Source organism: Hippopotamus amphibius, chromosome 6, assembly GCF_030028045.1.
Source record: "Hippopotamus amphibius kiboko isolate mHipAmp2 chromosome 6, mHipAmp2.hap2, whole genome shotgun sequence".
Lineage (NCBI taxonomy): Eukaryota > Metazoa > Chordata > Mammalia > Artiodactyla > Hippopotamidae > Hippopotamus > Hippopotamus amphibius.
The window spans coordinates 87056508-87071983 of record NC_080191.1 but is presented as its reverse complement, the minus strand read 5'-3'; positions in this window follow the sequence as shown (position 1 = coordinate 87071983).

Sequence of the window (15476 nt, the reverse complement as noted above, 5' to 3'; positions counted from 1 at the left end):
CACTCATTCTTTTCTCACTTTTTCTTTATTTTGTTTCCCCTATTGGCAACTTTTTCCTCATCTATATAGCCCTCACTTTTCCTTCAAGTTTCTTGCTTTATCTATTTTAGTTTCAGCTTATCTATCATCTAGCTTTTCTCCAGTCAGTTTTTTTCTAGAAAATCTCCCAGTTGGGATAGCACCACCCAGTAGGGATACAGGCGGGGGGGGGGGGGCGTCTTGTGTTCCCAGAGTCTACAATTAACTAAAGGAGTTTCTACTTAGTATTTTTATAATTGCTCATTTGAGGTTAGGCTTTGACAATAGCCTGTAAACTTCTTAAAGGAGGAGATTGTGTTTTCCCCATAAGTTCCTGGTGTCTTACATGATAGTCAAATTATTGTAAATAAATATACTTCCATGGATTCTCTAAAATGAATTTAAGACAGAAATATTATTAAAATAGGTTTTCAAGTGAAAAGAAAGCAGAAGTCCAGTTGATAAAAAATATAAAATGTAAGATGTGACACAATCCAATATAGATCAAAAAGAAGAAGCATAGAAAGGAAAGGCAATGTCGGTGTCATTCAGCAGGGGCCAAGGGCATCAGCGACTTGAGTGGGGAGAGTTGGAATCCAAGTGGAAGAGAACAGCAAAGTGAAGCAGTGAAGCAGGGGGACCAACAACAGCCATTCTGAGGACAGGAGTGGTGCAGCACAGGTGTGGTTTTATTAATATTAGTGAGCTGTGAGGATCTGTACAAACCCTCCTCTCCTTTATTCCAGTAATTTCTGACATTTCTAACATAATTTCTCACATAAGGTCCCACATCCAGTAAAAGTCAACACTGTGGAAATGTTATGTATTGAATGTTTCTGTCCCTCCTGAATTAATATTGTTTCACGCTAAGCACCAGAGTGATAGCGTTTTGAGGAGGGGCTCTGGGAAGTAATTAGGTTTAGAGGAGGTCATGGGTGTGAGGCCCCATAATGGGACTGGAAGCTGTATAAGAAGAGGAGAGACCAGAGCTCTCAGATGTGAGGATGCAGCTGTGTGACAACACAGCAAGGAGGCAACTGACTGACAGCTAGAAAGAGGATGCTTGTCAGGAACGGAACCAACCAGTGCCTGGATCTTGGGCTTTCCCACCTCCTGGATTGTGAGGAATAAATGTCTGACAAGTCACCCAGTCTATGGTATTTTGCTGTAGCTAATACAAGAGGGATTTATTCCACATGGCATTACTGTGAACATCAAAACCTCTGACTCAGTGGTGGATTACTTTGTTTGTGACAAACCACAATTCAGTGATTACAAAAAGAAATGAAAATACACTCTAATAAGCCCATTTAAAACCACTAAAATAAGACTGAAATATATATAATGGAAAGCTTTCTAGGAAGACATATCACAGAGATTTCTGAGCTAAATGAGAATGAGAAAAAAGCTTACATAGGATAGCACTGTGCAGTTACTATAGAGTTCTTAAAATGTAAAATCAAAAATGTTTATTTGGTAACGTAAGATGTTTTTATATTTATGTCTTGATAAAATCATGTTTTGATAAAATCATGTTTTAATAAAATATGTAAAGGGAAAATGCACAATGACATAAAGTTCTTTATGCAGAAATCACTAAATTTAATGTGCATAGTGCTGTTTACAAATTGTGTGGTTTAAGATTTTGCTGTCACATTTTAGGAAAATATTGCAAGATTATCAGTGTTGTGTATTTATAGACACTTCTCCATGGACACTTCTTGTATACTTTGAGTATGCCATGCATAAGGAAATGAATGTGCAAGATTCAAAACCTCATGATCCAATATTTTTTCTAATTATTGAAGTACAGTTGATCTACAATATTATGTTAGTTTCTTGTGTACAGCAATGTGATTCAGTTATACATATTGTATCTTCTTATATTCTTTTCCATTACTATTTATTACAGGATATTGAATATAGTTCCCTGTGCTATACAGTAGGACCTTCTTGTTTTTCTACTTTATATATAGTAGTGTGTATATGTTAACCTCCTACTCCTAATCTATCCCTCCCCCACCCCCATAAGTATGTTGGTAACCATAAGTTTGTTTTCTATGTCTGTGAGTGTGTTTCTGTTTTGTAAATAAGTTCCTTTGTGTGATATTTTAGATTCTACATATAAGTGAGGTCATATGGTATTTATATTTTTCTTTCTGACTTACTTCACTTAGTATGATAATCTTTAGGTCCATCCATGTTGCTACAAATGGCATTATTTCATTCTTTTTTTATGGTTGAGTAATATTCCATTGCGTATATATACCACATCTTCTTAATCTTTCATCATGATCCAGTCTTTTAGGTTTCTCATAGGTGTAGTTAATTAAATCAAAGAGAACAATTCATAGCTCTGTAATTCCTCAGGCTTAAGGAAGAAGTGTGTTAGGTATTTGGGGAATTCAGGCAGCTGGGTTTGTGTGCATTGTAACCCAGGAATACTAGGGCCTTATGATGGGAAGTGTGGGGTCAAACTGCCATTCTCAGAGTTAGATTTCTTTGAAAATGGCCAGTCATTAGAGATTCTTTAGGGGCATTTTATTGAAATTACTGTATGGAGAAAATCCTAGATGATGACAGACCTGTAAGGATGCTTTCGCAATAGTATGGGAATCAGTTCAAAAGGACTTACCTTGGAGAAGTAGTGTAAATGGAAGAAACTGGCAGATGTGTGAGATGTGATAAGGGTAGAATGCATAGGACTTGTAGGAAAAAGTGGGATAGCAATGGAGGAAGTGGTCAGAAATGATTCTAACACCAAAATAAGGAGAACTTTGATAGGTGCTATGAATTGACTTATTTGGCTTTCTTTCCAAATTCTTGCCAGTGTGCTTTTCTCCACAAAAGCTCCCAGAAAACTATACACTGTATACCCCAGCTCCTTGTAGTTAAAATTCTGAGTATGATTTAGGTACTATGAATGAGTTTTACCATGCACTACTGACACTCAGAACTGGATTAAGTGCATTGAGTGGTTTGCTGGTGTAGATATTTGCAGAGGAAATGTGGTTCTGTGGTCTCCTCTTCATGCTGATACTGTTTCCTGCATCAGCAGTGGTGACATTCACATCTCCTTGCCAGCTCACATGGGCAAGTTTCTAACTCACGCTTTCAGGCAATGATGAGCAGCTTTCGCAGTCTCAGCAGAGGCAGTGTAATTTGGGGGCAGAGATATGTTTTATAACTTTTGTCTATAATTATTTCCACCCTTCCAATTATGTGGTAAGCAAACTAATGTCAGGTAAGAAGTTCTTTTCTACTCAAACTGGTTATTGTTTCTAACAGAAACTTAACTGAAACAATGATTAAGAGGGTTTTGATGCCAGTAATAGAGGAAGGGACATTCTAAAGTACTGAAAGTTTAAAAGAGAATAAAGATACATTTTCAATTATAATATATGAAGATTGAAAACAAAAAAGGAAAAGAGACCTGAGGTTTCTATTTGGAAATAGAGTCATGGTAAGAAATAAAGATTTGAGAAAAAAAAAATAAATAGAACTAATGGTGAGAGACAAAAGGGTTAACTTTTTTTGTGTGTTGTTTTGTTTTGTTTTAAAGAAAAGATATAGGGAGGGAATAAGACAATGGGGCACAGCTTATTGTGGTTATATCCCAAACCAAATTCTAAGTTGATGACAGCTTACTAGGTTTTATAATATTTAGTAATAGCACAAACTATTGAAATAGCATCTTTGCTTGGTAACATTTTGAACATCACTATTTTATAGGATTAAGTTGTTGAAACAACCAAAGTAATAACCACGTGGCATATCTGGCTACATCAATTTCTTTGAATATAACTTTTCTTTATGATTTATGATTTCTTTATGATTTCAAAAATGCTTCTATGAAACTTTGGCTATTGATTTTTTTATCAATCTGATTAATGATATAATTGTTATGAATAAATACAATAAAGGAAGCATTTCATGTAGATAAAGTAGCACACGGGTTGCATAAAATGAATAAACCTTCCTTCTTTAAGTATTGTAATTACTCACTGTGTGACCTTGTGCTAACCCTCTGACCTCTCTAGGCCAGAGCCAGACTTCTAAACTCTAAAATGGAGAATTTGTACTCTTAGCTTTCCTATATTCTTGTGATGCTTGGAGGAACATTAGATGGTAGGTAAGAGTTCATACTGTGATTTCTAGTGTGTAACATTGAAAATTTATTTCAGTTAATTACATATCACTTTCTTCTACAAAAGGGGGATTATAATACTAACCTCAGAACTATTAATAGCATTAAGTTAGATATTATACTTAATACATAGGGTTCTACATTTTTTTGCATTCAATTGGTGCCAAACATTTTTAGGGTAATGTACCTCAATAGATGAACTTATATTTTTAATGTTTAATAATTGCATTGACTCAAAATATGCATTCTCTCATATGAAATATTATTCATTAAATGATAATACATTCTATCATATTCTCAAATTGTCATATTTTTGTAAAGAAGTAAATTAATGCCAATATTGTAATAAAGAGTCATACCATATTATCACAATAAGGTAATGGGATTCTTAATGGTGTTTATGGCTACCAATTTACAAAATTATAAGTGAAAATATATCACTTTAAATAACTACCTTCATTAACAAATTTTACATGTTTAAGAAAGTTATATCAAGCAAAAGAAACATAGTAGCATTAGAAAAAGTTTATTGACTGATTATTGAGAGTGTTCATTTTAATAAAAGCTTGACTTTTTATTTCTCCTTATTTTTTAAAACAACGGCATTCAAACCTGAAAATCAATTGAAAATTGTAAAAATTAGAATGCTTTTCTACTTTGGATCAAAGTCATGCCTTATACATGGTAAAACCTATTGTCTGCACATGGTTAGAATTTATATCACAGATTATTTGATAATCCCACATTTTTATATGAAGAAACAGAGTTCCAGAGTTCCTGGGTGTTTTGTAAAGAATAGCAAAGCAAACTAGTGACATCAATGGAATATGAAGTTTCAAGTATGACTCTTTTTTTTTTTTTTTTTTGTATTCTTTTCATTACATTCCTATTTATCTGATCTCAGGTACTCAGGCATTTATTTGAACCATCTTGGTGTGCAGATTCTCAAGGGGAAAAAATATAGACACAACATATAGTTCTAAAATAAGGAAAAACAATACTGTTATAGGTTTAATAACATTAATGGATAAAAACAGAAAGGAAGTGAGAGATGGAATAAGATGGATACACTAAGAGTTACATTGTGTTCACTTTAAAGGCTAAAGAGAGAAATGACCATTCAGAATATTTTTCACAATGTATGGATATTTATACTTATGTATACAAATGCACATACTTAGAAGTTTTCATAGCTCTATTTTGAAAAAGTCCACCTCTTAAAGAGAGGAAGATGATATGATTATGTTTATAATTGTGATGGTTTACCTATAATGGAAATATAGATTATTTTTTTAAATTATTGCACATTTTCAGTATCTTATCATGTAGTCTCATTTCCAAAAGTGGAGCAAATGACAGAATTTGATTGAAATTAAGAAAACAGATATACATTTATTGAAAAACTAAACATATAAATTCTTAATAGGACAGACCTCACAGCTTCTTGAAAATTTTGGCATCAAAACTTCTTACCATTCATATTCTAGGAATTTAGGAGTATCTACTGACTTTATAATTTGAAAAACTATATTCTTCCCCTGAGTCTTCACAGGGATTTATGTTTGTTACTTATTAGTATCATAACATGTTATAAATGTAGCATGATGGCTAATGAATTACAACTTTGAGTGATAATTTAGTGTGAACCACTTTCCATGAGATATATTTTATTTTCCCTTTACATACTTCTGAACATCAGTGTCAAATTGCACATGTACCTTTTCTCCTTTTCTTTATCTCATTTAGTAATTGATTGCTTATTTCAATTTATCAATATATTAAGAACATTTACAAATGAACACATTTCTTTACTATCCTCCTTTCCATTGAGATAACAACCATTAAGCAACAAAACTTTTATTTAATAACCACTTAGTTAGAGGATGTCAGTGCCTGGCAAGTGAAGTGTAGAGATTACCCAGAGGGGACAGGCAGAGAGAGGGAAGTGGTGACTGTGAATCCAGTGATAACATCAGTCAGGTTCACAATTGACTTTTGTTTTTCAGGAATACCTCTGAGTTATTGTGGGTTTAGTTCCAGATGACCACAATGAAGTGGACATCACAATAAAGCAAGTCACACAAATTTTTTAATTTCCAAGTTCATATATTACTTATGTTTCTACTATACTTTAGTCTATTAAGTGTGTAATAGCATTACATCTAAAAAATCAATGTATATACCTTGATTAAAAAATACTTTATTGCTAAGAAATGCTAACCACCATCTGAGATTTCAATGAGTCAATCTTTTTGCTGGTGGAAGGTCTTGCCCCGATGTTGACAGGTGGTGATTGCTGAGGCTGGGGTGGCTGGGGCAATTTCTTAAAATAAGACAACAGTGAAGTTTGCTGCAATAACTAACTCTTCCTTTCATTAAAAAAAATTCCTCTGTAGCATGCAAAGCTATTTGATAATATTTTATCCACAGTAAAACTTATTTGAAAATTGAAATCAATCCTCTCAAAACCTGTTGCTGCTTTGTCAAATAAGTTTATGTAATATTATAAATCCTTCATTGTCATTTCAACAGTCTTCACAGTGTCTTTGCCAGGGATAGATGCCTTCTCAAGAAACCACTTCCTTTGCTAACCCATGAAGATTTTCTCTTTGCTCATGAGGAGTTTCTCATCCATTAAAGTTTTATCATGAGACTGCAACAATCCAGTCACATCTTCAGGTTCCACTTCTAATTCTAGTTCTCTTGCTATCTCTACTACATCTGCAGTTATTTCCTCCACTGAAGTCTTGAACTCCTTCAAGTCATCCAGGAAGATTGGAATCAACTTCTTCCAAACTCCTGTTAATGCTATATTTTGACCTCTTCCTATAAATCATGAATGTTCTTAATGGTGTCTAAAATAGTGAATTCTTTCCAGAAGGTTTTCAGTTGACTTTGCCCAGATCAATCAGAGGAATGACTATCTCTGGCAGCTATAGCCTTACAAAATGTATCTTCTAAATCATAAGACTTTAAAGTCAAAATTACTTCTGGAACAATCCATGGGCTGCAGGCATGGAAACAATATTAATTCCATTGTTCATCTCTATCAGAGTTCTTGGGTGACTAGGTACATTGTCAATGAGCAGTGGTATTTTTAATCTTTTATTCTGATCAGTAGTTCTCAACAGTGGACTTAAAATATTCAGTAAACCATGTTGCCAACAGATATGCTGTCATCCAGGCTTTATTGTTACATTAATAGTGCACAGGTAGAGTTGATTTAGCATAATTCTCAAGGGCCCTACAATTTTCAGAATGGTGAGAGCATTGGCTTTAACTTAAAGTCACCAGCTGCAATAGCCACTAACAAGGGAGTCAGCCTGTCCTTTTAAGTCAGGCAATGACTTCTCCTCTCTAGCTATGAACATCCTAGGTGGTATCTTCTTCCAATAGGAAGTTGTTTTGTCTACACTGAAAATCTGTTGTTTAGTGCAGCCACCTTTATTTATTCTCTTAGCTAGGTCTTCTGGATAACTTGCTTCAGCTTCTAAATCATCAATTACTGCTTCATCTTGCACTTTTCTTAAACCTCATGAACCAGCCTTTGCTACTTCAAACTTTTCTTTTGAGTCTTCTTCACCTCTCTCAGCCTTCCTGGAATTGGAGAGACTCAGGTCTTGCTCTGAGTTAAGCTTTGGCTTAAGGGAATGTTGTGGCTAGTTTGATCTTCTATCCAGGCACTGAAACCTTCTACATATCAGCAATAAGGCTGTTTTGCTTTCTTACATTTCATGTGTTCACTGCAGTGGCACTTTTAATTTTCCTTAAGAACATTTTATTTACATTTACAACTTATCTAACTATTTGGCGCAAGAGGCCTAGTTTTTGGTCTGTCTCAGCTTTTGACATGCCTTCCTCACTAAGTTTAATCATTTCTAACTTGATTTAAAGTGAGATATTTGTGACTCTTCCTTCTACTTAAATGTTTAGAGGACATTGCAGGGTTGTTATTTCACCTAATTTTATTATTGTTGTGTCTCAGGGAATAAGGATGCCTGATAAAAGGGAAAAAGATGACAGGAGACTGCTGTTCAGTGGGGCAGTCAGATCACACACCACTTTTATTGATTAGGTTCACCATTTTATATGATCATGGTTTGTGGTGCCCCAAAACAATTACAATATTAACTTCAATGATCACTGATCACAGGTCACCATAACAAATATAAAAACAGTTTGAACTATTGTTGAATTACCAAAATGTGACACAGAGACCCAAAATAAACAAATGCCATTGGAAAAATTGCCCTGATTGCCTTGCTTTTTGTAGGGTTGCCCCATACCTTCAATTTGTAAAAAAACTCAATATCTGTCAGGTCCAGTAAAATGAGGTATGCCCACATTCCCAGTTAGCAAGGCCTGGGATGTGTAGTAAGATGGATGAATCATAACTGGGCACAAACTGGAAGCCGCTCTGGCTTTTGAAGATGCTTCTAGCAAGAACCTCTCACTTCCTCATTCAGTGACATAAGCCATGGCAATTACTGGGTATAGCATTCCTTAGAAAGTGCCTCGTTAGTAACAATAGAGGAGGTAAACAATTATAGTTAGCTGAAAATATTTTGCAACTTGTCCAGGAGAATTCCAGGAGGGTACACCTGATTTCTCTACATATTATTAACAGCACCATTTTCATTCTCAGAAGTACATGGCCTTGGGTTACAATAGTATAAATAATCACCTTATTTATAGGCAAGCAAGCCTTACCTTGTCCTTCATGAATTCTGAAACACTGTTATCCTCCACATTGAGAAGAATCTCTGCCTCATCATAGTGATATCCATGTGTATTATTTGATCCCTGATATTTCTCTTCAAGTGAACTTACTGAATATATACTTTGCTTTTGCAGAACTTGGTATTTTTAAACTGATGTCCTATGTAGAGAATGTCATTTCTTTCAGATAATCTTTTCCTTTTATAAACACCTCCTAAAATTTTAACATTTTTGAATATATTATTTTCTGGCCTTTTCAGAGCTGCTTTCCGCCTAACAGAAAACTGCCAAGAATTCCTTCTAAATGCCCACAGTATAATTGTATGCTATTTTAAAGATATTGTATTAATATTGCAATTTAATTAAAAATTTCATGATTTTCTTCTTTGTGCCTAATTGTTTCATTGCTTTTTATATATACAATATTTGTTGCACTAGTCTTAGGTGGAAATGTCCTTCATTACTTGATATAACTAAATGGACATCCCCTTTGTAGGTGTATATTTTCTATAATGATAGTTGTGAACATGTATTATTTATAACCACTAGGCCAGGTGTTAGGGTACTAACAGTGAACAAGATACAAATGTTTTCACTATTTGTGATACCTATGGTATCAAAAAGAGAAATCCAGACAAAAGTTAATATAACAGTTTTCTCAGAGCTAAGGAAAACTGCAGGCATGAGAAAACTCAGACAAACTAAAGTACAGAGAATAAACCAGCTCTTTGCAGGCAGCTGAAAGCCACGACAGCTTCCATTTCTGGGGGCAAATAGCTCATCTGAATAGGAGAGGATGGAGGAATAGACTGCTATAGGTGAAATTATTTTTGAAAGCTTGAGAGAAAATACCTCCAAATAACAGGTTGCAGGATGTATTGTTGGGACCAATTGGATCTGAAAAAAGTTTTATGCAAAACACACAGTTGCTTGACCTCCAAATTATTCAGAAGTCTTTGTCCTCAATCCCAAGTTTTAATATAAAAGCATCAGTGAAGGAGGGACTAAAAAAGCTGAGAGAAATCAAAAGTGGACTCACTTCCAGTTCAAATACTGCAAGACCAGTACAGAGGCAATAGCTCTAAAGTTTGTCAGTTTGACTAATTCTATGTGAACTAAATTTAAAGCTGTGACCCAGACAGAATTTAAATAAATCTAGGAGTAATCTGTACGATTAGCAACTTGCCCTATAAACTAGAGAGAAGAAAGTGCTTGCATGCATTGAAAAATAATGAAAGATTTTTTTTAATGGAAAAAAATAAAAAGAAGGAAACAGAAAAAGAAAGAAAGAAAGAAAGGAAAATAAAGAAGGATAGTATTATACTTCTATGACACTTTTTCTCAAAAAGTAGCCTGGAATAATAAAAAGATTACATGACATGAAAAGAAGTAAGAATGTAATCAAAAAAAGGAGAGAAAATAGTAAATAGAATAGTAATTTTATTGCTATAGTCACAGACAAGTAATGTAAAACAACTAGCATTAATAAGTTAAAAATTTACTAGAAAAGTTGGCTATAATAGATGAAAACATTATAAATTTCAGGAGAGAAAAGGAAACATAAGAATGGAAATAAGTGAAGGAAAAATACAATAAAATAAATTAAAATGCAAAAAAAGCAACACCTGTAATTCTTGGTAGCATGTAAAATGAAAAAGAAAAGGGGAAAAGAGGTAAAAATACTTTTAAAAAGAGAGAAGTAAAAACCAAAAACTATAGAAAAAATTGGGAAACAAGTTTATAGAAGAGCTTAACTCTCATGTCAACATCGAAATAAAAAATTCTAGATAAAAACCACACTTATCTAAGAAACTTTGAAGAGCCTACATATTTGATGCTTTCCCCCTATGATTGGGTATAAGGAAAAATGTCACCTCTCAGTATTTCAATTCAACATCTAACACAAGTTTTTAATCAATGAAATAAAGAAGAAAAAAATAGCCTGGAAATTAAGGTGCTAAACTGTTCTTCTTTGTACAAGACATGATCATCCAAGTGTAAAAACCTAATGAATCCATTAAAAACCAGCATAAATATTGAATGAGTTTAGAAACATTGTAGAATATATGATCAATATACAAAGATCAATTGTATTTCTTTATAGTGGCAGAAAATGTAGAACTGATAGTTTAAACATTTGTATGCAGTAATATCAAAAAATTAGAATTTTATGGATATATTAAAAAAAATCCACAAATTTTACACTGAAAACTACAAAGCATCACTGAAAGAAATTAGAGAAGACTGAATAAGAAGAGGTAAACAGAGATTGATCAGAGATTTATTATTTTTAGGATATTTACTATTTCCCAAATGGTCTGTAGAGTCAATGTAATCCCAATAAAATTATGTTTTTGAGCTGATTCTGCCATTTATATGAAAATTTAAATGGCCTAGAACAGCTAACAAGTTTTTAAAAGATAATAATTAAAAGATCTACACTACTATTACTACTATACAAAATTGATATTAACCAATATAGTGTTTTGCTGACAAAAGTAAAAGAAATCTAGGTCGATAGATCATAATAGAGAGTTATAATTAGACCCTCACATGTATGTTTAGGTGATTTTGACAAAAGTGCTACCTAATACAGTAGTGAGAGGACAATTCTTTCAACAATAGATTCTACAATTGGACATAGTAATAACAATTAACTCACACCTTAAATAAAATTTTAATCAAAATGCATCAAAACCTAAATATATAGGCAATGAATACAGTTTAAGAAGAAAACCATACTTTCACCTAAGGCTTTAGACATCTGGAAAAAAACATTGTTCTTATCCTTATAACAATAACAACATACAATCTGCAAATTCATAACTTTTCTGAAATCTGTCATCTGTGTTCCCATGATAACAAGCTTAACTAAAATTTAAGACCACCACCTCCAAGAAAAGCTTTCTTATTTGGGATATACACTGCTGGACACTGGTAAGAATTCATCTAAAAATTTTAACAAAAATTGCTAATGGACTAATGAAGCTGTGGAGGTCACAGGCACAAGAATAACTGACACCCACATTTAGTCCACTTCCACAAATGTCACTACATGTTGTGAGAAGGCATCTCTCATGGTGCATGTCTGGAAGAGTGGAATGGCAGTTGCAAAAGAGAAGACAAGGCAGCGTGATCACTGACAAGGCACCAATTTCAACACCCAAAGATGGAAGAGCTAAGTAAGAGTGAGTCTTAATGAGGATAGCAAAGAATCCTCTTCTACCCCTTTCTACCAGGCAAATGAGTATCAATCAAAAAGTGATTCCAATAGGTTGTTAGGACAGAAAAATGCTGAGAGTATGGAGAGAATTCTCAGATACAGCACAAAATGGAAAACCTAATAGTGAGGGTAAGCATGTGTTTAGAAAAAATCTCTAGTAAACTAGCCTACACCCTTAACTCAAGTTAATTCTAGACCGAGGTCTAACCTCTACTTGATAAAAAATGTCTACAAAACATTCCACATACATAACAGTGAAAGACTAAATGATTTTCTTTAAAAATATCACTTCTCTTCAACATTATACTGGCCAATGTAAGAAAGAAATTTAAAAAGATACAAAAGATACATAATAAAAAGAGATATAAAATATACTTATATTCAGATGTAATGATTATCTATATAAATCCCAAAGAATCCTAAAATACCACTAGAATTAATAAGTTTAGCCAAATAGAAAGACATAAGTTCAATATAAAAACTATAATCCATCAGTCAACAGGGATGAGTCTTATATAAATTATGCTAGTGAAGGAAACCAGACTCCATGATTCTGTTTGTGTGTAATATTCTGAGAAAGGAAAATCAATGCAAACAAGAAACATAGTGGCCACAGGGCTTGCTGTGTGAGGAGAGCTAACCTCCAGGAGCACAGAAGATTTGTGGGCAATAAGCTTTCTGTAACAAGACTGTGGTGCTAGTTACATGACTTAATGCTATATCAAAACTCACAAAATTGCATACTAAAACTAGTGAATGTTACTCCATGTAAATTATACCTGGGCAGAAAAGTGAAAAAAAATGAGAAAATATTTGTGAGCTCAAATTTATTATTATTATTATTATTATTATTATTATTATTATTATATTTTATTTATTGGCTATATTGGGTCTTCATTGCTACACTCGGGCTTTCTCTAGTTGCAGCAAGCAGGGGCTACTCTTCATTGTGGTGGCTTCTCTTGTTGCTGAGCATGGGCTCTAGGTGCATGGGCTTCAGTAGTTGCAGCACACAGGCTCAATAGTTGTGGCTCATGGGCTTAGTTGCTCTGCGGCATGTGGTATCTTCCTGGAGCAGGGATTGAACCCGTGTCCCCTGCATTGGCAGGCAGATTCTTAACCACTGTGCCACCTAGGAAGTCCTCAAGTAGTTTATAAATGGATTAAGAAAACCAAAATTATAATTTCACGTATTATTTATGTCATCATTGGGGGATGAGGTTATGTCTTAATTTAAATTTTTATAGTGTCTCATTTTATGAATATGCCACACTATATGAATCCACATTCTTCAGTGAAAATTTTATGCTAAATTAATGTTGCATTTCTGGAAAATAATACTTAAAAGTAATTGGATACTATTTTATAAAATTATATAGAGTGTAATTTTGCATTTAAAGACTTAAAAAAAATGTGGTCGCTTAAAAAACAAGTTTTAGGGACTTCCCTGGTGGTCCAGTGGTTAAGACTCCACATTTCCACTGCATGGGGCACAGGTTCAATCCCTGGTTGGGGAACTTATACTCCACATGCTGTATGATGCAGCCAAAAATAAATAAATAAATTAATTAAAAAAAAAACAAAAAAACAAGTTCTAGACTTAATTTTTTTGTTTATTTAGTTTTGATTTAGCCTCAGTTTATGTTTCCTTTTAGTATAAACACTCAGATCATTAGGATATTTCTTTTAATTTCTGCCCTTTTTATTTTATTTTTGTTTTCCTAGCAAAATACATATTTTCTGAAAATATTACATCATTAACTATAGAAATGTCCTGACACAAAAGGTAAGGAGCTCTGATTCTATTATCATTGTTATAACAAAATTACAGGAAAGTAAAGATTTCTTGAACATTTATTTAATATCTGTCCCTGTAGTAGGGAATTTACATATATTTTCTTTCTCATTTACTCCTGTAAACAATCTTTTGAGCAAGATATTATTATTATTACCATTATTATTATTATTATAAACCACAATTCCTGAGAATGTGATTCACAAAAAAACTGAATCACTCTCAAAGGTCAAATAAGTAGTAAAAGGCGGTATTTGGTGAAGTCTGACTCTAAAACCTCTCTTCCTGAACCCTCATTCCTAGCCATTATGATCATGTCTCTCCTTTTACTCTCCTTTTACTCTTCCTCCTATCACTCTTATGGTGCTTCTGTAGGGTGGGTTTTGAGCATTTGTTGAGTGCAAAATTATCTAAATGTATTTGCTTCTACATTCTTTTGAATAGTCTCTGAGGACATTATGTGTTCAGCACACATCAATGCATGTTCAGTAACACTCAGAAATATGCAAATATCCTGTAATAGCTGCTGAGAGTAAAGTTCAGTGCAAGACAGACATGGTCTCTGCCCTGATGGAGTTTACAGTCTAGAGGAATTGATAGAATATAAAATTATAAGTAGAGAAATAAATGTAAAAGTCTTAGCCATGTTAGGGTCTGTTAAGGAAACAAAAATGTCTGAGATAAAGAATCATTGGCATAGAAAAGCCACTTTAAAAAGGTGGGTCAGGGAAGACTGTCCAGGAAGATTTGATCTGAAAAGCAAAAGATGAGAAGGTAACAATTATCAGCAGTGTAGGGCAGAGATTTCTATGTAGAGGAAAAATCATATTTGAGGACACAGATGAGAAAGAAAGCTAAAATTGTTCAAGGAACCAAAGATGCCAATTTGGCTGGCACATGGTGAGTGGGTACACAGATGAGGAGGAAGAATTGTCAGAATACAGTTTTAGCCTCAGAGGCCATGATAAGAATTTGAATTTTGTTTTAAGGGCATGGGAAACCAGTGAAGCATTAACTAGACAAGTGATGTCATTCATTTTACCTTTTAAGAATCATCATTTCTATCACCATCTTATTGATGGAAAGTGTTAATGACAAGGTTAGGATCACATTGCTGAAGTGGCAGAGTGAAGATTCAAACCTTGAGGTGCAAAACCTCTAAGTCAGTTCAACCTCAGTCCAAGTCAACATCTTCTTAATGGCTGAAAACTCACTGGGAAATATTTCCTAATTGTTTTTCCATTGAATACATAGTTTATTACAAAATATAAACAAAAGCAGTAAAAATAATGTGAGATAATTCTGGCTTCTCTATTGCAACAGAGCTTAATTTTATTTTGACCTGAAATATGCCCCATTTGGCTTTTTTTTTCTTCTTTCTTCCTGTATATGGTAAGTCAGAATAGCAGTAACATGTGTAATGAACAGCCATTTGGGGGAGGCCATATAGAGGTCCACATGAGTATGCTAAATTTTCCCAAGTCATTTGTAATTGCAATACAAGGCTAGAATTTATTATTGTGAATTCAGCAAAATGGCAGATTAATTGTTCCAGTATTTTATATTTCAAAGTC